Raw genomic sequence first — 22975 nt, forward strand, 5'->3', positions numbered from 1 at the left:
AGGGGCTGACACAGGGAGGTGACTTTGCAGGCTGATTGCAGTTGCTCAAGCAAGAGATACAATGGCCTTAAGCTGTACTGCAGAGGAGGGAATGGAAAACTAGGAATGAATGTGTGCTTGCTTACGTAGTCAGAACAGATACAGGGGCTGGAGAAAGATGGAGAAATGGAGGATGGCTTTAAGGACTCACGCTTGGGTATTTGAGAGAATAATGCCATTAATTAAGAGAAGTAACACTGAGAGATGACATAATAGAGAATGTTAGTTGTCCACCAAATTCCATCCTCACCTTCTTCCTCGGTATCGGAATTGTAACTGGGCATACAGCTGCGCATCCTCTCTCAATTTCCCAGCCTCCTTTGCTGTTGAATGTGGCCTGGTGCTAGGTGTTTTCCAACAGAATGTAAGCCAAAGTGATATGTGTCTTTCAGGCCTAGTGCATAAAACCTGTCACATGACTCCTTCCCTTCTGCTTCTCTCTTCCCCCTCCCATGGGCTGTAAAGGTGAATATTACTGTAACCTTGGAAGCCACATGTTGAAGGTGATAGGGCCACCATCAACCCGAGTCCCTGATCTGACCCGAGAGAAAAAATGAATTTCTATTTTGTTAAACTGTGATATTTTGGAGGTCCATTTGATAACATTTTATAGTCAATCCGAGCTAATACAGAGGGAAACGTTTGGGAGATAGGGAATAGGGAAGATTAAGAATTTGATTTGATGCAGACAGTATGTGCATTGAAATTAACTGCATCCCTGAGGAAAAAAAGAATAAGAGGTTATGTTCCTTAAGAGGGCAACTGAGACAATATTGGAGACATGAATCTGACACATAATGTGAAAGGATGCTATGGTTGGCGGGGCTCTCTGAGACCTGTCCATATTTACAGATGTGCCAGTAATCATATGGCCAGAGCAGATCCTGAGTAGATTAAAGCTTTCAAAAGTGTGGAGATAAGGGAGCTTCCCTGGTGGCGCAGTGGTTGGGAGTCCGCCTGCCGATGCAGGAGACACGGGTTCGTGCCCCGGTCCGGGAAGATCCCACATGCCGCGGAGGCCACAGCAGTGAGAGGCCCGTGTACCGCAAAAAAAAAAAAAAAAGTGTGGAAATAAGGATGTGTGTGGTGTTCTCAATATTTTTCATCACACTTGAGCTGTGTAACACTCATTGTTTCTTCATTGTCCCACCCTCCCTTCTCAGAAAGTCTGCTCCCTTAGGCTCTTCTGCTGAGAGATTATATCCAATTTTTCCCATTCTCTAGATTTTTTTTTTTTTTTTTTTTGCCAAGCCACGTGCCTTGCAGGATCTCAGTTCCCAGACCAGGGATTGAACCCGGACCACGGCACTGAAAGCCCAGAATCCTAACCACTAGGCCACCAGGGAACTCCCCCGATTCTCTTTCTGAAGGTGACCAGAGGAGGGGAGAGGCTATATCTATCTGACCCGAATTTGGCCAACCAAATTCTCTCTCCTGAAAATTTGAAACGAGGTCTCAGAAACTTCAATTAGTAAACTGTAAATTAGAGATTAATAAGGTAATGTAGATTTGGAATTCAAAGAGCAGTTTTAAGAAAGCTATCTTTGGCACATGTGTGATGGAGATGCAGATTAAGATTGCCTGCAGTGTCAGAAGAAAGAAAGGGACGTTCAAAGAGGGGCAGAGAAGAGAGACCACGGGTTTTAGAAAGACAGATAACACTCAGCACCCCCAAACTCCCCAGTTTCTGGATCCTGCAGCTCAGGAGGTCCAACTCCCTGGATTTCAGTTCTGTGGGACAGCCTGTGTTTGTAAAACAACTCCTCTCATTTTGCTCCAAGCTAGTTTGTTACTGGTTTCTATTAGAACCCAAAACATCCCTGATTAACACAATACTTTGCATACTTGAAAGCAGCTTCTCTGGTGTCATCACATTGGACCCTCATAAGACCACCGTTTCGAGACGAATGCTGTTATCCTTTCTTGCAGATGAGGTCCTGAGATAGAGAAGGCTGAGTGCTCCAAAGCTAGGACCAGTAGGCCTGCTCTTCGGAAGCTGAGTCCAGAGTCCACTGTGATGACTCTTGAAGATGTAATGACTTGGTGGGTTTGTAAATTTTATCACGGAGGCTCATTGGCTTAAATTACCTACAGTGCACTATTCATAAAAAGAAGGTTCTGGGGAAAATGAGATTCAAATTCCTAAAAAGAAGGTTCTGGGGAAAATGAGATTCAAATTCCTAAAAAGAAAAATAGCATCTTCGAAAGAAACTGGACTCAGAAAGGGTTTGAAACTGATCCAGTGGGGTCAGACTTTAAAGAAAAAATGCATCAGGCAATTTTAATTAGAGAAAAATCATCATTTTCAAGTAAAATGTAGTAAGCAAATACAGTATTGCTGGTTTCATAAGAAGGTGAAATAAATGGCAAACCCTGGATCCATGACTTTAATTTCCATGACTGAAACATAAGTAGACAACCTCTGTGAGTAGAATATGGAATTTGGAACAAAAAAACATATTCACCACCAACTCACCATTTTCAACAACAGTCATTGAGAAGATACAAAGGAGAAAACCTCCCTTAATTATCTCAGTCTTCAGTTTACGCAAACTTATACCTAAAAAAAAATAACTGGAAAGTGCTCATTTTTTGCTCCTGACCACTCTCTGAATAACTGTTCACATGAATATTTGTTCATTCCTTCATTCACTAAATTTTTAATGAGCTCTTAGCAGATGCCAGACACTCTGGGGACACAGCAGAAAAAAAAGATAGCCAAAGTCCTGCTTTATGGAATGGAGTTTACACTCAAGTGTGGAAGGCAGACAAGACACAAATAAATAAGCATAGTATGTCATGTTGTTATAGGTGCTAAAAGAAAAAAACTAGTGTAGTTGAGGCTGCAGAGAGTAATGAAGGCAGATGCTGTATTAACAAGGAAGGACTCTTTGATTAACTGACATTTGAATAGAGACCTGAATGAAATGAGGGCATTGGACTATGTCATTTTCTGTGTTCCAGGCAGAGGGAATAGCAAATCCAAGAGCCCTGAGGAATGTGCCTAGGGTGGCTAAAGAGTAATAAGGGAACTAGTAAGCCAGACACAGTATGTAGGGACTGGGAGGTAGGAGATGAGATCAGAGAGAAAGTAGAGGCCTGGATCATGTATATTATATAAGACATGATAAAGACGTTTGATTTTATTCCAAATGAGGTAAGCCACCTTTGAGCAGAGAGTTTTGATCAGCTAACTTTGGTCACTTTCCTGAGTGGGAAGTACTTCAGAAAAGCAAGAGAGAAGTAGGGAGACCAGTTAGTAGACCACTGCAGTAATCCAAGAAGAGGTCATACTGGTTCAGACCAGGGTGGTAGCAATGTACGTAGAAAAAGGGGTAGAGTTATTAATAGATTTGCTAAAGGATTGGAAATGGAATGTGTGTATGGGAGAGAGGAGTCCGTAGTAATTCCAAGGCTTTTTCACCTAAGCAACTGAAGAAGGTTTAGCCATTTACTGAAATGGGGTTGACTGAGGGAGGAACAAATTTTGCTTTGAATGTGTTAAGTTTGAGATATCCATGGACATCCAAGTGGAGTTGCTGAGTGAGCAGTTGTATATATGAGTCTCTCTTAGGGGAGAGAGGTTTGTGCTGGAGATACAAATTAGTAAATTTTCAGCATTTAGATGATATTAAAGCCATGGGACTAGATAAGATGACAAAGGGAATGAGTTTAGACAGGGAAGAGGCCTGAGCATTACAACTTTTAGAAATCAAAAAATGGAAAGGCTCTAGACAAAGGAGAATATAAAGGCGCCGCTGATGGAGTAAAGGAGAGCCAAGGAGAGGTGACTCAGAGGCCAAGTAAGAGAAAGTATTTCAAGGACAAGAAGAGATCAGATGGTTCAAATGCTGCTGATAAGTCAAGTAAGATGAGGACTGAAAACTGACCATTGGATTTGGCCATGAAGGTCATTGGTGATCTTGATAAGAGTAGTATTGGCCAAGTAGAGGATATGAAAGCCTGACTGGAGTGGACTAAAAGGAAAGTCATGTACATACATGCTGTAAACCCACATGAACAAAATATGCACACATAAACCTTGTCTAAGCGGAGGGTGGCTAGGTTCTAATATCAGGGAGCCAGTCTGGAAGCAGGCCCGGGGTGGGGTCTGTGTACTGGCAGATGAGGAAGTAAGCACGTGAAGAAGGTGCCACCCATTGACTACCTTAACTTGTTTCATTGTATGCTGTCACATTCTATGGTTCCTTCAATATCTTTTCTTAACTTTCCTAAGAATTGTCATGTTGACAAATTACCTTAAAGCTCTTTGAAAGGAATCCCTTTTGGAGACGATGCTAAGAGAATTAGCACAGAATGAGCTTTGCTTGTGTCTCATATTTCACCCAGCTAAGAAATAGAAAATCAAGAGTGTAAGGCTTTATTGTAAATTCTTAGCATAATAAAAGGACATTGAGTAGCATTTCTATTTATTCTTGACAAAAAGCCTTTCCTGACATTGTCATAATGGTATTCTTCTCCGAACCTCAATAATCTGCTTAAGATCTTCCTGTATCAGCGGACCGATTATACAACGTGTCTAATGCAATTTGAAGTTTGTTGCCTTTTGCCTTAACTTGGGATTTGATTTTCTGACCTAGAATGTTTCAGAGTAGTTTTTCCATCTCTTCCTTTACCGAAGAAACAGAAACATCCAGAATAGTTAGGCCCTCTGTGGCCACATGAGGACAGAAGAGGGTAAGTAATAAGATAGAATTCCCCCGCGGAGCATTCATGAAGCAAGAATGTAATCGACCTGCTGAGCTGTTTAAACAGCACAGGAGGGCAGTACAAGGCCAGAACTGTTGGCCCCAATCCGGCAAATATTCCAAACCACCACCATACTTATGGTCTACTTTTCTGAATGCATACACAAGAGTTTTAATCCCCACCAAATTTCACTGAACTTTAAATCTGCATAGACACTACCTATTAAACATTTTCAGATCATTTTCATACATTATTCACATAATAATCTGAATTTAACATTTATGTATTTTACCATAGCAGAGTGTTTTAATAATTGTCTGTGCAGTCGAGGTAAGTGTTATAACCCTTAACAAGTGAGGAAGTAGAAATAAAGATAAAAGGTGATTTGCCTGTGGTCATCACAGTTAGGTGCAAAGATAACAACCTAAGCCTGATGCTTTTCCCCTAAACTCAGCTCTTCAGAAAGATACCCCTCCATCCCCCAAACACACATGGACACATTCCACTGCCTTCGTGACATATTCACTTTGACTTCAGATATAAATCTACAGTCTTTAACCTTTTCTGTATCCTCCAGTGAGGCCAATTTCCATCCTCTAAACAAAATAAATACAGAGTAGGTAGCACCTAATAGATATTACTGGCAAACATACACAGTTGCAGTGAAGCTCAAAGAGATATCCCCTAGTGAATTCTGTTAGGTCCTCGATATGGCAGTCATGGAATCCATCAAATCTACAGCTCCTTCCAAGAGCAAATGCCCCACCCCTACCATGGGCCACGGCATGGGCTCCTGACTAAAAACTGTGTTTTATGATGGGGCCTGGCACGGACACCTCTGCCCAAAAGGAAGATGGTTATTAGCTACTCCAATCTTATACTCTCACTCAAGAATTAGAACTGGGAAGTATAGTAAAAACCAGAAGGTCACAGTGAAAAGAGCATAGACTGATGCAGAGAGAAGACATGTAGGGACATAGAGTCACTATCTGCTGGACTCATAGGCCATGGACTTCCATGGCAAAGATGTCTAGAGCTCTCAACATTCCTAATGGACTTATAATTCCTGTTTACATGTGACTCTTTCAAGGACCCGTAGTTTGGGTTTCCATGGTCTAAGGATTTGGCAGTATGGCTAAGATTCCCATCACACATGTGAACACACATTCACACACTACTCAAGGGAACAAATGAGACTGTTCCTTACAACCAAAAGAACTTAGCCAACCACCACCCATAGGTAACGCTCCATAACCAAAATAAGCAACATTTAATCACAACCAAGCTCACATGGAACATATGATTGTTTGATCAAAGCTGTACTTCATTCACTCATTATGTATCTATTGATTACCTATGTGTCAGGCATTAGGTGAGAGCTGGAGTTATAGATACAAATAAGCAAGAGACAAATAAGACAAGGTCTCTGTATTTGAGGGGTTCCCACCTCAGTGGGAAAGGCATCATACAAGAATGGAAACAAAGTGAGAAAATTTAGGGAAACTGTAGACTGATTGTGTAAATGGTAGATCCTTTTTTGCTGGTAAGTCATTCTAAAAGAGCCCTTCTAGTCAAGTCCAGTTTATCAGTCAACATGAGATTTGTGTCAGTATACTGTATACCCAAGTGAAAAGATGAGAACAGAATCATATCATCATTCTTGAGTGCCCTGATGACTGGGATGTACAATGGTGTAATTAGATGGACAGGGTTAATAATTACCACATTCATCATGACCATTGCTTCATGCTGGCTTCTCAGGACTTTAAATGTGGTTATGATGTTTTAGACTTAAAAGTTAGACATTACTTACTGATTTCTTGATTTGAGCGATTATCAAGACAGATAAATAAAACATAAGGAGTTTAAAGTAGAAGAGAAAAGGGGAAAGGCCCTGAGAAAAGGGAGAAGGAGGGAGATCTAAAATACCAATCTTTTTTTTTTTTTTTTTTTTTTTGCAGTAGGCGGGCCTCTCACTGTTGTGGCCTCTCCCGCCGCGAAGCAACAGGCTCCGGACGCGCAGGCCCAGCGGCCATAGCCCACGGGCACAGCCGCTCCGCGGCACGTGGGATCCTCCCGGACCGGGGCACAAACCCACGATGCAGGCGGACTCTCAACCACTGCGCCACCAGGGAAGCTCTAAAATACCCATCTTTTAAAACATGTCATCAATATGTGGATCCAGATTTATCATAGGTCTATGTTAACTGTGGATTCAGTCTTAATCACTTAAAATATTAAAAAAAAAATCCACCAGTACATACTCTAATATGTTTGGTTTGATTTTCTAACATGCAGAGGGTTCTCTTGTAGTTTTTTAAGCACTAGAGATGTAAGTCAAATACCAACTCATACTTTAAATTTTAGAAATATTCTATTAAATAAAAAGTAGATGTATTAAATAAGTCATTTTAGGATAGATACAGTACAATTAAATTCGACAAATACTTAAGTGTGTCTCGTTTGTATGAACCATAAGGCCAATCACTAGAGAAAATTTGATGGCAGGAGCTTTATTCTATATATAGAATAGATGGCAGGAGCCTTCCATGGCAGGAGCTTTATTCTATATATAAAAGTTAAACAAAGAGACAATAACATTAATGTGTGGCCAAATATATGTGCTTTAAAAAGATGGTACAAGCAAAGTGCTCTGAAGTTTCTAGAGGTGAGATCAGGGAAGGCTTCAGAGGTTGCTTTTGAAAGGGTCTTGAGAATTCAATGGAGTTAAGTTGAGAGAGGCAGAGAACTGCATTAATTAAATGGGAAATTTTACTAAATGTAAACTTGGTAATGAGAAGAATCATCTTATTTCCCTGTTATTGTTCACTGACACTGTCCGAGATAGCTCATAAATGTATACCACCCCTCTGAAAATATAGGATTGGAATTCTGTCTCCCTTTTGCCTACTGGCAGTCCTATCTCCCACAATACGAGCTCTGTATGCCAGATATAGTCATTTTTAGCTCATATGCAATTGATACAAGGGGAAATAATGTCAACATAATTCAGAAATCACATTGGTTCTTTCATTATTTTTCCCAGCACACTTACATTTTGAAGTGATCAGGGGCAAGTCTTCTTACAATTAAATACAAAACCTTAGCAATATAAACACTTTAAGAAAAAAAGCAGGAAATTCTTCAGGAATGCCTTCCTTTAGTACAAATAGAGGCTTGTTTGTGGCTTCAAAAACTTTTAGGAGGGCTTCCCTGGTGGCGCAGTGGTTGAGTCCGCCTGCCGAAGCAGGGGACACAGGTTCGTGCCCCGGTCCCGGAGGATCCCGCATGCCGCGGAGCGGCTGCACCCGTGAGCCATGACCACTGAGCCTGCGCGTCCGGAGCCTGTGCTCCGCATTGGGAGAGGCCACAACAGTGAGAGGCCCGCGTGCCGCAAAACAAACAAACAAACAAACAAAAAACTTTAAGATTTTTATGACATTGTTATGTGGTAAAGCTACACAGTGTAAACGAAGGTGTGAAACTGTTTTGTCCTGTGTGTGGGGTTGGGGGTTGATTGATCAAGAAGGCTGAATACTGGATCAGACTCTTCTTTTTCATTAACTTAGTTTTTTGTTTTTAAAGAGAGACTGTCATTATAGTAATTCTAGTGGATTTTTAAAAAATTGAAGTATAGTTGATTTACAACGATGTGTTAGTTTCTGGTGTACAGCAAAGTGATTCAGTTGTAGATAGATATACATATTCTTTTCCATTATGGTTTATTACAGGATATTGAATATAGTTCCCTGTGTCATACAGTAGGCCCTTGTTTACCTATTTTATATACAGTAGCTTGTATCTGCTAATCCCAAACTCCTACTTTATCCCTCCCCCACCCCCTTTCCTCTTTGGTAATCATAAGTTTATTTTCTATGTCTGTCTGTTTCTGTTTTGTAAATAAGTTAATTTTTGTCATATTTTAGATTCCACATATAAGTGATATCATATGGTACTTGTCTTTCTCTTTCTGATTTACTTCACTTAGTGTGATAATCTCTAGGTCCATCCATGTTGCTGAAAATGTCATTATTTCATTCTTTTTTATGGCTGAGTAATATTCCATTTTATATACATATAAATATATACATATATATGTATGTGTGTGTGTATATATATATATATATATATATATACACATACCACATCTTCTTTATCCATTCATCTGTCGATGGACATTTAGGTTGTTTCCATGTCTTGGTTATTGTGAGTAGTGCTGCTATGAACATATGGGTGCATGTATCTTTTTGAATTATAGTTTTGTCTGGGTATATGCCCAGGAGTGGGATTGCTGGATCATATAGCAACTCTATTTTTAGTCTTTTAAGGAACCTCCATACTGTTTTCCACAGTGGCTGCACCAATTTACATTTCCAGCAACAGTGTAAGATAGTTCCCTTTTCTCCACACCCTCTCCAACATGTGTTATTTGTAGACTTTTTAATGAGGGCCATTCTGACTGCTGTGAGGTGGTACCTCATTGTAGTTTTGATTTGCATTTCTCTAATAATTAGCGATGTTGAACATGTTTTCATGTGCCTATTGGCCATCTTTATGTCTTCTTTGGTGAAATGTCTATTTAGGTCTTCTGCCCATTTCTTGATTGGGCTGTTTGGTTTTTTGTTATTGAGTTGTATGAACTGTTTTTATATTTTGGAAATTAAGCCCTTGTCGGTAGCATCATTTGCAAATATTTTCTCCCAGTCCGTAGGTTGTCTTTTCGTTTTGTTATGGTTTCCTTTGCTGTGCAAAAGCTTGTAAGTTTGATTAGGTTCCATTTATTTATTTTTGCTTTTATTTCTATTGCCTTGGAAGACTGACCTAAGAAAACATTAGTACGATTTATGTCAGAGAATGTTTTGCCTATGTTCTCTTCTAGGAGTTTTATGGTATCATGTTTTATATTTAAGTCTTTAAGTCATTTTGAGTTTATTTTTGTGTATGGTGTGAGGGTGTGTTCTAACTTCACTGATTTACATGTGGCTGTCCAGCTTTCCCAGCACCACTTGCTGAAGAGACTGTCTTTTCTCCTTTGTATATATTCTTGCCTCCTTGTCAAAGATTAATTGACCATAGGTGTGTGGGTTTATTTCTGGCCTCTGTATTCTGTTTCATTGATCTGTATGTCTGTTTTTGTGCCAATACTATACTTTTTGATTACTGTAGCTTTGTAGTAGTGCCTGAAATCTGGGAGGGTTATGCTTCAAGATTTTTTCTTTTTCCTCAGGATTGCTTTAGCAATTCTGCATCTTTTATGGTTCCATGTAAGTTTTAGGATGATTTGTTCTAGTTCTGTGAACAATGTCATGGGTAACTTGATAGGGATCACATTAAATCTGTAGATGGCTTTAGGTAGTATGGTCATTCTAACAATATTAATTCTTCCAATCCAAGGGCACGAGATGCTAGATCAGATTTTTAATTTTGACAAAACTGCTTTCAATTGGAATCAAATGCCCTCAAGGACCTATATGTCCAAGGAGAAAGCACATGTCCCAGGTTTAAAGGTTCTAAAGCAGCATTGTCTGATAGAAATATGAGAAACAGGGCTTCCCTGGTGGCGCAGTGGTTGAGAGTCCACCTGCCGATGCAGGGGACACGGGTTCGTGCCCCGGTCCGGGAAAAGAAATACGAGAAACATGTAATTTTAAGCTTTCTAATAGCTATATTTTTAAAAAGTAAAAAGAAACAGGTGAAATATTTCAATATAAAAACTATTAATGAGATATTTCCATTATTTTTTCATACTAAGTCTTTGAAATCTGCTGTGTATTTTACATTTACATCACATCTCAATTTGGATTGGTACATTGAAACGCTCAAGAGCTACCATATTGGACAGCATAGCTCTAAAAGATGACTGTGATGTTGAGTACAAATGCCAGTGGAAGTTTAATTGTGTATTTTTTATTAGCCTAGTAACTTTTATGGTCCTAGGGTAACAAAACTGCATAGGCTTTCAGTGTTCTGCTCCTAAGCTTGTATTTTCTATAAGTCCTATTATTTTTAGTGCACCACTTTTAAAAAACTACTTGTTTCTTCTGTACGTATTTTCCTACCCTTCAGAGGTATTCATGTGACAAGGTTCTGAGCAATGAAATGTGAAGGGAAGTCTGTTAAATCATATGGGAAAGATTTTTCACCCTGATAAGAAGGGAGGCCACAAAGAGAAAGCATTTTTCTTTTTCTTCTCCCTCTATCCCTGCCTTTCTGTTTGAACATTTCACATGAGAACATGATTTTTGGTGCTGTGGCAGCCATTCTGTGACTATGACAGAAGACTCTGGTATGTTGAAGATGGCAGAATTCCTTACAGAGATGTAAATGCAACGAAGAAGCCAGCCAGGCAAAGATGGGGGTAGGAGGGAGGCGGGAGAGGAGTTCCCTAACAGCAGGAAGAGTGCTTCAGCAGATATGTCCTTAATGGGCATTGCTTAATATTCACAATCAAAGTCACCCTTTCTTCTCCCATATGCCCCCACCCCCTTGCTAATGATTCCCTTCCAACTGACTGGAACATTCTTTCTTCAGGTGTGACAAGAGTGCTGGAATTACTCCCAACACTTGCAAGAGAGCAGAGCTACAAGCAGGAGCACAGTTTTCTTGAAGTCCCTTGTTTATCATTAAGGATTCATGCACAAACACTGCAATTTGGCTATCACATGTTTAATACTTCAAAAAATGTTTAAAATTATCTCTCTTGAAGAAAGTTCTATCACTCAGTTAATAAGTAAGATTATATTGTGTTGATTCAACCAATTTTGGGTAATTGGGAATGCATACAAGATTCACTGATCAGCAATTTCTTATCTTGGGGTCACAATAATTCAAGAACCCAGGTTTACATAAATATGTGGACGCATATGGCAGCAGTTTTTTTCACTGCTTTACAATGTCAGGGTAATTACTGATTGTGGAAATTCTGGAAGTCTATCTCCTGAGTCGTATGACAAACTGAATGGATAACCAATTCAGTAGTGAGTTTCTTTTACTCATCAAAGGATTTTTTTTTTCAGTGAACAAAGACGAAGTTTTATTTGACCACTTACCAGTCTTACACTAACATTTTCATCACATGTAAATGAACCAGTAGTCTCAAAGGATTCATAGTTCTATATCAACTCTTCATCCAATTCCCATTCTCTATTTCCATTAGAACCATCTCATCATGTGCAATAAAAGCATTCAGTTTCTTTTACAGTTGTTGATTGCCTTGACAAAGTAAGCAGTGTTTATGAGTCAGTCTTAATCACCTTAATAGGCGAACAAAGAATCAATTCAGCTTATCTACGTTTCTTTTCCTTCAGGAAGAAAATGTCAATTCAGTCCTGGCTTAGAAAACTGGCTATCACCTTACTTCAACCAAATGAGTGTACCTCTAGATAACGGAGCAGGATTTTAAAGTTCCTTGTGACTTTGGTACAAATTGTTGCCTTAAAGGGTAAGTATCCAAATTGCTACATTTACTAAATTTTACTATCATATCGAACATAATAAGAAAAACCCAGAGGCTGATTTTTTAAGGTGAAGGCTCTGTGAACCACGCTGGAGGTGTCCAGAGCCTTCAAAATCTGGCCCCATCTGCACACATGTCCATACTTTTCCTCTACTTAATTTCATGCTACCTAAAAATTTCACCTTCCTTTTGTAGAAAGTTTATTCTATTACAAATTAAAGTCTTCAAATCCATCATTTAAAACCTAACAGAGTCCAACAAAATTTCCAAATTGTTAACATCTATGCTATTATCCAACTCTAAGATAAACATCTAGGTTTAGCTGAATCTACCAGTTACTTAAGGCTGTTTTGAGCACATTAAAACGCATCACTGGAAATTCTTCCATAAGGATAGTTTTTAAAAATCAGCTTGCCTGCGTTTTCTTTGTTTTCAAACAGATCCAGTCATATCTATAACACAAAGTTTCACCAGATCTTCTCATTTTGTAAGTATCATAGCCTTCTAAGCCACCTGAAACTGATTCTGAAGGGAACTTAAAACCATTTTCGAAAATTTGCTTGTTGGTTTGTGCTTTTTCTGGCTATTGCTTCTAGAGTCATCTCTGTTTTTAGTTTCAAAATTTGCATGGCTCCCTTTTTGACTCTGCTTCGAGAGTCTTTTTTATTTTTATTTTTCCAATAGTCATTCTTAATGATGCAGGTATTGCTCGAAATTTGAGCAAGATGGGCTTAGGGTTAGTGTTATTTGCATCTTTTCCATTACAGGAGTCCATATTTTTAACAGGTACCTAAATACGACCTTCGCTTTTGGGTTTAGTACTGTTGCTGCTTACCACTTCTTAGTTATGGTTAGAGTGGTGCTATCACCTTCATTACGTTCATAATGAAGCTCTTCCACGACAGATCTGAACAGGCAACGATTTCTAAGTGATCAAGATTGGTTTTCATTACGGCTCGTGTTTTCATTACGGCTCGTATTTTCACTGGTTTCAGGTTTACACTTAACCTGTCCTGTTATTAACCTCCCACCCGTGTTCCTGGCTGAAAACGCGACTTTCATCATGCACTACACACCAAGACCTTAGACTCCGGACTCTGAAGTGGGTACCCAGCGGCCGCCCGAGGTAGTAAACAAAGCCCCGCGCAGGCGCAGTAGCAGCAGAAGGGGGAAACTTGGTGTGTTGTCAGCCAATGGGATTTTTCCTACAGTGAAAAGTGGAAAAACAACAACAAAAATCCCCACACCGCATTCTAAGGTGATAAACTGGTTGGCTTTTTTCCATTTTTTACAGAGTTCTGGCTTTTGTTTCTGAAGAACTTGTGCGGCCTTCGGGGTCTCGTAGAGAAAAGCTCTTCCTCGGCCCCGGAGACCTGCCGCTGGCGTGTCGCCTACCTCTAGCCTCGTTTGTTCTCGCCGCGGAGTCTTGATTTTTTTTATTTGACGACAGCATTAATCCATCGGGGCTGGAGGAGAGGGAGGTGCGTAAATAGGCCTCAAAGCACCCCCCAAAACACTACTACTCCCCGGGCTGGCCCAAACATCGCGAGATCTGCCTGCGCGAACAGCGGACGCCCCCTCTCCCTCCGGGCGTTTGCTCATGCGCTTGACTGATCATTTTTAGCGCGAAAACATTTAGAAACGTTTTTGGCTGGTAATAGTCAACCAAATTTGACCCTCGAGAAAGGTCGGAGGTTAATTCACGTGGACGCGGTGGATTCGAGCACACAACACTACATTCTTCGAGATCTTGCAGTCACAACTCCACATGCTTATACGGTCGTCACTCCTTTCCGTTGCTCTGTTTCGGCCGTGAACTCTGTGAGGAGGTTTCAGCGAATCGAGTAGTAAAGGCGTGGGCGTGGGAGAGCCGTCCAGGCTTTAAACCAGAGTGGTGAGCTTTCTGTGTTTGGAAAGATAACCCTGGGAGCGACATAGAGGAACAAATCTGAGGGGCCAAGAAAGAAAACCTTGTGTTTTCTTTGTATTTTTTTTTTTCTGGAGACCAAGAGAAGATGTGAATGTAAATAAGGTAGTGCAGTGGGAGGGAGAAGGTGGGAAAATTGTGCATGAAGGCAGTAGCCATGCAGCACAGTGGAGAGGGGAAGCTAGGAAAACAGAACTCTGGGCAGTAGAGCACGTCTTCCTTCAGATAGTGCGACCCTGTGCGTGTTTGTAAACAGAAAGGCAGAAATGCTCCACATTTAGTTCCTCGTGGGTGAGGTGGAAATAGGGGAGTCCCTAAGTGAGTGGGACAAGGAGGATTCTAAAAGCCAGAGTCGTGAGCAGGGGCTGAGGTCGGGATGAGGAAGGGCAGTTAAGGTAACGGGAGTCAAGAATTCTGCAAGTGTTTTGAGAGAACTGACCCATCTGACCTCTTTCTCTCTCAGGGTATGTGGGACACCTGCGCAAGCACTGGAGTTTGCCCTGCGGCGCCTGAAAGGTACCACCCACAGTGTCCTCTCCCAGTGGGTCCCCTGGCCCCTCGAAGCATACCTCAGGCGGAATGTGGATTGCATGGAGTGAAGTGGTGGAATTGAGCTACCAAGACACTGGAGCGCAACAAAAGTACCGACTTGTCGCCGCTAGCCTCCCAGGTCACTAGGTATGAGAGCCCCATCTTTTTTTTTTTTTTTTTTGCGGTACGCAGTCCTCTCACCGCTGCGGCCTCTCCCGTTGCGGAGCACAGGCTCCGGACGCGCAGGCTCAGCGGCCATGGCTCACGGGCCCAGCCGCTCCGCGGCATGTGGGATCTTCCCGGACCGGGGCACGAACCCCCGTCCCCTGCATCGGCAGGCGGACTCTCAACCACTGCGCCACCAGGGAAGCCCCGAGAGCCCCCATCTTGATGTTAGCAGCAGTCGTATGCAGCTTAGCCAGTATATTTTGATGCTCTGTGTACTGTCTGTAGTACAAGGCAGAGGAACGGTGGAATACATGGTTTTAGTAGACCAGCAAAGGAATGGCTTGTAGGTAAGCAATATAGCTTCATCTGTAAGAAAAACTCAGTATAGAAAGCCGCAGGGTTTAAGTTAGCAGTGAGGGAGAAGGATCCAGGTATCGGTCAATAGAGTGGAAGTACTTTAATAAAGGCCCAGACCTAGTAGTCCCCTATCAAGAAGTTCTGCCTGGAGCACTTCGCCTCATTTTGGCAGCCTAAAGTATAGCCTAGTAACTGGGCTGTATGTGTGGAGTTCATGGGAAAATGTTCCAGGAAAAAAAAAATATATCCATGGATGCAATAGACTAGGGTTTCTGCGCTGGCGCCTGTTTTTGGGGGGAGTGGGATTGTTACCGAAACGCAAATCCTGTGTGCCTGACGCACAGTGAGGCCACACAATACCAAAATGCTGGAGTCTGGAACACAGAAAGGTTTATTGCAGGGCCATGCAAGGAGATGGGTGGCTCACGCCTTAAAAAACCCCAAACTCCCTGAAAGCAATCAGCAAAGCCCTTTTATAGGAAAGGTGAGGGAGGGGCGTGGTTAGTTGGTGCACACTTCTTGGTGTCAGAGCCTTTGTCCTTGAGGTCAGGTCATGGTCGGGTCACGATGATCCTGTAAATCTCCACCAAAACAAATGTTACTCTCTGTTCTGACAAGAAAAGGGGAAGGTCCCAAGGCACGACTTTCGCCCTCCGAGGTCCAGGCCTGGTGGAGAGAAGCGGGGCGGTCACCCTAACCTCGGAGCGTCAGTCCAGCACCCAGTCTGGCTCCTCCCACCAGTGCCCAGGCTGAAGAGGCAGATCTCAGACGGTGGCTCCCTCCGGGCCAGGTCCCCAGACCCTGCCCAGCTGTCATCGCTGAGGCAGCCAGGCGCCCAGGGCCCAGCTGGCCCTCGGGCTCCTCAGGCCGCGTAAACAGTGGGGGCCAGGTTCCCCGGACTGTGTCCCATGCAGACTGCCGCTGCCATTCGGTCGCAGAGGCGGGGATGGGGGAGAGGGTCACCGCAGCCTCAGGGCCTGGGCCCGGCCCGTGGGCGGTCCTGGCGAGGCTCTGGAGCCCTGCAGGGCACACCCCCGGCCTGTTCCCTGGGCCCCCCAGCTCGTCTGCCAGACCGAGGCCGGGTGAGCTGGAGGGCCCCGGGGAGAAGGCTGGGATCGGCCTCTTACCTCACTCTCCAAGTGGACGACCACCGCTCCGCCGACCGTGGGCTCAAAAACGCCCCTCAAACTGTGGCTCCTTGACAGTTGCTCGCCTGGGGGCGGGGCCCACGGCAGCGCCGACCAATGGCTGAATGGGGCCGTCTGTGGTGCCGACCAATGGCTGAGCAAGACCTCTCGCTGAGGCTCCAACCCCCGGCGTTAATGATCTCCCGGTAACCGTTGCCTGGTAACGGGGTGCGGGGGGGGGTGATGGTGCGCAGCAACGGCGGAGGGCTAAGGGCTGCGCCTTGCGGCGCTCCGTTACAGGGTCATCCAGCTGTAAGAGGCGTGACCTCTTCAGGATGGTGTCACAGAAAGGGTTTGACACTTGAGCATACCAGTCACTCTGTGTGCCCTCTCTGGGCCTCGGTTTCCCTGTATGTCAAATAAGGACAATAGTGCCTACCTCATAGGATGACTGTAAAGAGGAAATGAGGTACAGTTGAAAAGACTGCATGAGTTACTAGCGTAGAACTTGATATGTAGTGTATGGTCAACAAATAGTTTCTGCCTTGAGCCTCCCACCACATTTACGCGTGCCATCTCCTCACCAAAATGTGCATGTTCTGTGTAGCATGGATGCATCCGTATTCAGAGAGCCTTAAGACAGATTCTTCACCTTGCCTCCACAGTAGACTCAGCTGGGGAGCTTTAGAAAGTCCTAATGCCCAGGCTTCACCCTAGACCAATTCAATCAGAATCTCTGGGAGTGGAAACCGGGCATCAGTATTTTTTAAAGCTCTTCATTTTGCTGCTAAAGTTGAGAACCACTGCTTTAAGCAGGAGGAGAAAAGAAGTTAGGCCTGTGGTTTAAGACCACTTGTCTGAATAGCTATATATTTGAAAATTTTCTAGAGGTATAAGGGCTAGAGCTTGAGATGGGCCGATGAGTAGGGCATAGTGAGCTCTATTCAGGAGAGAGGGCACTATGATAAGAAGGTGGTAAGCATCGTGATTTGGGAAAGGTCAGTGATGAGGTCATTAATACAGGCCCCAGGAATACACAGGATTTACTGCAGAGATGGAGGACTTTGGCCTACTGAGTTGGGCCTTTGATTAGCACAGGTGACACAATTCTGGCTGGTTAGCTCAGTTGGTTAGAGCGTGGTGCTAATTTAACAGCGGTGACAGACGGTGATGTCTTTATTGCTTTACCGCGTTGTGGATCTTGGGCCATGAGCATGGCGGACTGCAGTAGTGGGGTGCGGGGACCTTTTACAGTTGCTCCACTGGTTGGGGAGGGACATCGAGTCATCGCTGACATGTATGTACGTGGGTGTTCTCCAGCGGAAAGGCCATTGATGAGGAAGCCTCTTCCCAGAGCCTCATAGGGTTGATGTGGCTGCTCTGACTACACAAGTGGTCCTGTCAGTACTAACAGGTGAGAAAGGTGAGGATCAAGTCTGTTTTGCAGACTTTCAGTGAGTAGAGAATCAGTTAGCATAGGAGGGACAGCGTGTCTGGGTCAAGGATGTGAGGTTCTAAGAGACAAGGTACTTTCTTTTAGGACGACTCTGGTTTCTAGAGATACAAGTAATTTAGAAGTTGAAACCACCATACTACTTCAGTCACTGATGCCAAGACCCAAACGTGGCAGTAATGGCCAGGAGTATCTTCTACCAAAAGGGGAGGGGGTAATCTGTCTTTCACTGGGTCCCTTTTCTTGAGAAGCACATGAGTTTAATCCCTAGCAAGAGCGTTGGTGAAATGGCCAGACATTGTTGCCTAGGTAAGAAGACAGGATTCAGAGACTCTGCAGGGGTCAATAACTAGAGGTTATGGAAGTGGGTGGATGCAGAAGTGAGGAGTGGAATGGGGTAGAAGGATAGGAGTCTTGGGGTGAGGAGGGAGACCTATTGAAAGTTCGAGGTAGAAAAATCCCAAGTGCTGACAGTTTAGTTAAACGGTTATAAAAGTATGTCAGAACAGGAGTGCTTTCCGAGACCCTGTGACAAGAAATACCAGAGACAGGCTGCTCTGTAGGACTCTGCAAGATGTAGGAGGCTGAGAACTGATTAGACTGCTTTTAAACTCTCACCCATATCAGGGGCATAAAGGAGTCACGAGGAAGACTGGGAAAGGCTGCTGCAGAGGATATTTGAGTGGAGTTGTTGGAGTGCTGGTAGACAGGCAAACCAGGGAGAGAGGGACGTGGCTCCACTCTTTGCCTGAACGTCAGCTTTCCCGGGTACAGTGGCTGCAAACTGGTGGGAAGGGGAAAGCCTTAACTGTAAGTCAGGGGGCAAATTTCGACTATGATACTGGACTGGAAATTTTAATTACTAACTTTTCTTACCTAAAAGTGACCATAAAAAGGAATGGGGCAGCTCAGGTTTTCATTCAGGGATGGGAGTACCAGGCACTACAGAGTGTTATCACTGGGACAGTGGGAAATAAAAATTAAGTTGCTTTAAGTTAGTCCCTGAAATCATGCTTGTTCAGTGTGCTGGAACACTGTTGTTGAGAACCTACTTTGTTTTTGAGATCCTAGAGGTCTAAAGATGAATTAAATGACATTGCTCCCTATAGGAATCTATGAACACAATGCAATATAATGTATACAATAAAAGAAGTAATATATGTGAAAATTAAAGAAGTACTATAGTAAGAAAGAAGGTGTGAGTAACTTATTTTGGAGGGGTTGGGGCTAAGAGGGACCTAGAACCTCAGAGAAGATGAAAGGCAGCAGGGTTTGAGATGGGAATAGGTGTTCCCCAGGTGGACACGGCAGAGGAAACTGCCTCAGGTCTAACCTGTGGGAGCGTGACACAGCATGGTGTCCATGTGGGAAAACCCAGGCAGTGTGAAGGGTATGTGTATTCAGGTGGGTGATTCAAACGGAGGTGACATGGAGGCCAAAGGTGTTGTGCCTGTTGGCAGGCTCACCAGTGGAGAGAGGTCATGGAATTTTAAAAACACATACACACACACACTAAGATGCCAGTCATTTCCTCTGTCAGTCACTTCCTCCCTCTCCTTGTCCTTCCCCTTTATAAAATTTGCCAAATTTGTTAGAGAGCGTTGAGGGGTAGCACAGGAACTCTGCTCCATCCCAGTGCCTACAGCTGGTTGGATCCGCTCTGTATCGGACTTAAGCTCAGTCAAACAGACTCTGCCTCCTAAGAATTTAGATCAGAACATTGAGAGCCTGGGTCATATGTTTTCTCCCCAGCTTTACTGAAATATGATTGACAAATAAAAATTGTGTATATTTAAAGTATATGATGTTTTGATATACATACACATTGTGAAATGACCACAATCAAGCTAACACCCCATCTCACATAGTTACCATTTTTGTATGTGTGGTGAGAACACTTGAAATCTCTCAGTAAATTTTGAGTATACAACTATTATTAGCTATAGTCACCATGCTGTATGTATATTAGGTCTCCAAAACTTATTTATCTTATCATTGAAAGTTTGTACCCTTTCACCAGTATCTCCCCATTTCCTGCAATCCCCCAGCCCTGGTAACCACCATTCTACTCACTGTTAACTGTGAATTCAACTTTTTTAGATTCCACATATAAGTGAGACCATGCAGTATCTGTCTCTCTGTGTCTGGCTTATTTCACTTAATATAATGTCCTCCAGGTTCATCCACCCTGTCACAAATGGCAGGATTTCCTTCTTTTTTAAGGCTGAATAATACTCCATTATGTGTGTGTGTGCGTGTGAAGTGTATTTGTATATCACATTGTCTTTATTCGTTCATCTGTCAACAGACACTTAGATTGTTTCCGTATCTTGGCTATTGTGAATGATGCTTCGATGAACATGGGAATGCAGATATCTCTTCAAGACAGTGATTTTATTTCCTTTAGGTATATACCCAGAGGTTGGATTGCTAGATCATATGGTAGTTCTATTTTTAATTGAGACTGGGCCATTTAAATAGGAGCATTGAACTTGTAAGGTCATGTAACTTTCAGAGCCGAGGTCACCATTTGGGGGCCAGTAATCAGAACCAGCTGATTGCAAAAGAGAAGCAGGTGAATGCAGCTAATTAAGAGAGAGAAAATAGGGGACAATCGGTCCCGTAGCCTGAGAGAAAGAGAGGGAGTCAGTGTCTCTTGGCTCTGACAGCTTTCTGTCCCTTCCTTCAGTCCCATCTGTGGTCTAACTGCCACTTCCTGTTCTTCAGTTCCCTGCACTTCTTCTGAGTCTTTATAATAAATCCACCTCCACCTCAGTGGCTTTCTTTTTTCCCCTTAGACAGCACTCTAATGTGGCTAGTTGCGCTCTCCCCTTCCTCCTGTTCTTGGCCTAATAAAACCACATGCTTTCCACAAGAGGAACACACATATGCAGCATGGACACATGTAACTCACTGCAGCTCGAATATGCCAAGAAAAGGTAGTTCTCGTCATTGTTTTCTGTAGTTTTCACCTGTGTATAAGTTATCTATGAGTTACCTGCATAACAAAATCCCCCCAACTTAGGAACTTAATAATAAACATTATCTCCTAATTTCTGTGGGTCACGAATTTGGGAGCAGCTTAGCTGGGCAGTTCTGGCCTGGGGCCTCACAAAGTAGAGGTCAAGATGTCTGGACTGCAGTCGCTTGATAGGGCCGGAGGATCTGTTGCCGGGTGGCTCACTGCCCTGTTGCTAGTTGGTGCTGGTTGGTGAGAGGCCTCAGTTTTCCCTGCGTGGGCCTCTTCACAAGACAGCTTTAGTGTCCCTACGACATGGGGGCTGAGCAATCCAAGAGGCAGAGAGCCAGGCAGAAACTGTCCTTATGATAATCTCGCCTCGGACATGACAGAGAATCACTCCTGCCACATTCTCTTCACTGGAAGCAGGTTATGAGTCTGGCCCATGTTCAAGGGAAGTAGTATTAGATGTCACCATTTGAAGGGAGGCATATCAAAAATTTGTGGACATATTTTAAAACCATCACAACTGTTAGGTTAGAGAGAAAAAAAACCAGGCAAAGTGTCCAATTCAGTCTCAGGTATAGTTCAATTTCATTTCTTGAGTGGTTTCTTTAAATAGTATAAGTCTCCTTTGGGTAAAAATGTTTTCTCTTTCATAATGCCTCCCAAGGAGGTCCTGTCATCCTCTCTGAAGATAACATCCATTTGAATGGAGGGTGGGGAGGGGTAACATACACATCCTTGTGGAATTACTGAGAGGGGGGTATCCCCGACTTCATTCTGGACCTAGAATGTGCACTGGCAGGGTTCCGGCATGATGCCCCTCGCTGGCCTGAGCGCTGGGGAACCTGCTGGCCTGCGAAGCTGAAGCCTGCAGCTGGTGAATTCATGGCCCATTTTTGGCTTCAGGCAAATCTCCACGGGGAGAATCGGCCTCCTCCCCTTGGGGACTCTTTTCCCCTTGGCCCCAGCTGTGGAGTCACCTCACCTGACCACGGCAGGCCCCCTGGCTGTTAGTTGAACATCCATGCTTCAAGGGAACCGGAAACACTTGGGACAGTTGACTGCTCTGTATGCCTACGTACACTGTGAGAAACTTGCCATTGGCCCGAACGGCCATGCAGAGTGCAGAGGATGAGGTATGAGGGGCCTAGGCAGTGGTCCCCAGAGGGGAGCAAAGGCAGAGAGCTCTTGCCCTGGGTGCCCCTCTCAGCATGGAGGTAACTTACTGTGGTACGCAGAGTAAGGACCCCTGAAGATATTCACCCTAACACCCGGAACCTATGACTGTGTTACCTTACAGGGCAAATGGGACTTTGTAGATGTGACTAAGTTAAGGGCCTTGAGAGGGGAGATTATCCTGGATTATCTGGGCGGGCCCAATCAAGTGACTTTCCAGTCTGAGGTCAGACAAAGGGAGATGTGACTGTGGAATAATGGTTAGAGAGATACAAGGTTGTTGGTTTTGAAGTTAGGAGTTAGGGGGCTACGAGCCAAGGAATGTGGGTGGCAAGGAAACAGATTCTCCCTGTGTAGCCTTCAGAAAAGAACACAGCCCTGCTGTCACCATAATCTTAGCCCAGTAAGACCCATGTTAGATTTCTGACCTGTAGTACTGTAAGATAATAGATTTGTGTTGTTTTAAGCTACTGTTTGTGGTAATTTGAAACAACTACAAGAGAAAATGAATGCACTCATATCCACCTTTGGTCTAGAAAGAGGTCAGGCCCAGTGACTGGCTGCTTTATTCTCTTTTATTTCTCTCTGAACCTGAGACCTAGAGGGAGAGACTCTTTTTTTTGTTGTTTGTTTTTTTTTGCGGTACGCGGGCCTATCACTGTTGTGGCCTCTCCCGTTGCGGAGCACAGGCTCCGGACCCAAGCCGCCCCGCGGCATGTGGGATCTTCCCGGACCGGGGCACGAACCCGTGTCCCCTGCATCGGCAGGCGGACTCTCAACCACTGCGCCACCAGGGAAGCCCAAGGGAGAGACTCTTACTTTCCATGTGGCATGTCCTTTTTCACCACAGAGCAGAATTTATTACTTTTTTATTTTCATTCAGACAACAAATTGAAAGTAAGTACAGTAAACACCCATACACTCTTCACCCAGATTTCGCCAGTTAATGTTTTGCCGTATTTACTTTCCCTTTCTGATTATGTGCGTACATATTTTTTGTTGTTGTTGAACCATTTGTGGGTAACTTGCATTCGTCTCGACCCTTTATCCTTAATACTTCAGCATC

At 43.5% G+C, this 22975-nt stretch overlaps 1 protein-coding gene across 4 annotated transcripts in view; it reads left to right on the forward strand.

Annotated features, from left to right (window-relative positions):
* Positions 1–13815: 13815 nt before the first annotated feature.
* GPR19 (G protein-coupled receptor 19) overlaps positions 13816–22975 on the forward strand; it is a 36798-nt gene continuing 27638 nt past the window's right edge. For all 4 annotated transcript variants that reach the window (XR_009543584.1, XR_009543585.1, XM_060166856.1 and 1 more), the window contains exons 1-2: positions 13816–14099; positions 14596–14810. The gene's annotated coding sequence lies outside the window, so the exon portion shown is untranslated. The remainder of the gene's footprint in view (positions 14100–14595; positions 14811–22975) is intronic.

This window comes from Lagenorhynchus albirostris, chromosome 11, assembly GCF_949774975.1.
Source record: "Lagenorhynchus albirostris chromosome 11, mLagAlb1.1, whole genome shotgun sequence".
In the NCBI taxonomy this organism is placed as follows: domain Eukaryota; kingdom Metazoa; phylum Chordata; class Mammalia; order Artiodactyla; family Delphinidae; genus Lagenorhynchus; species Lagenorhynchus albirostris.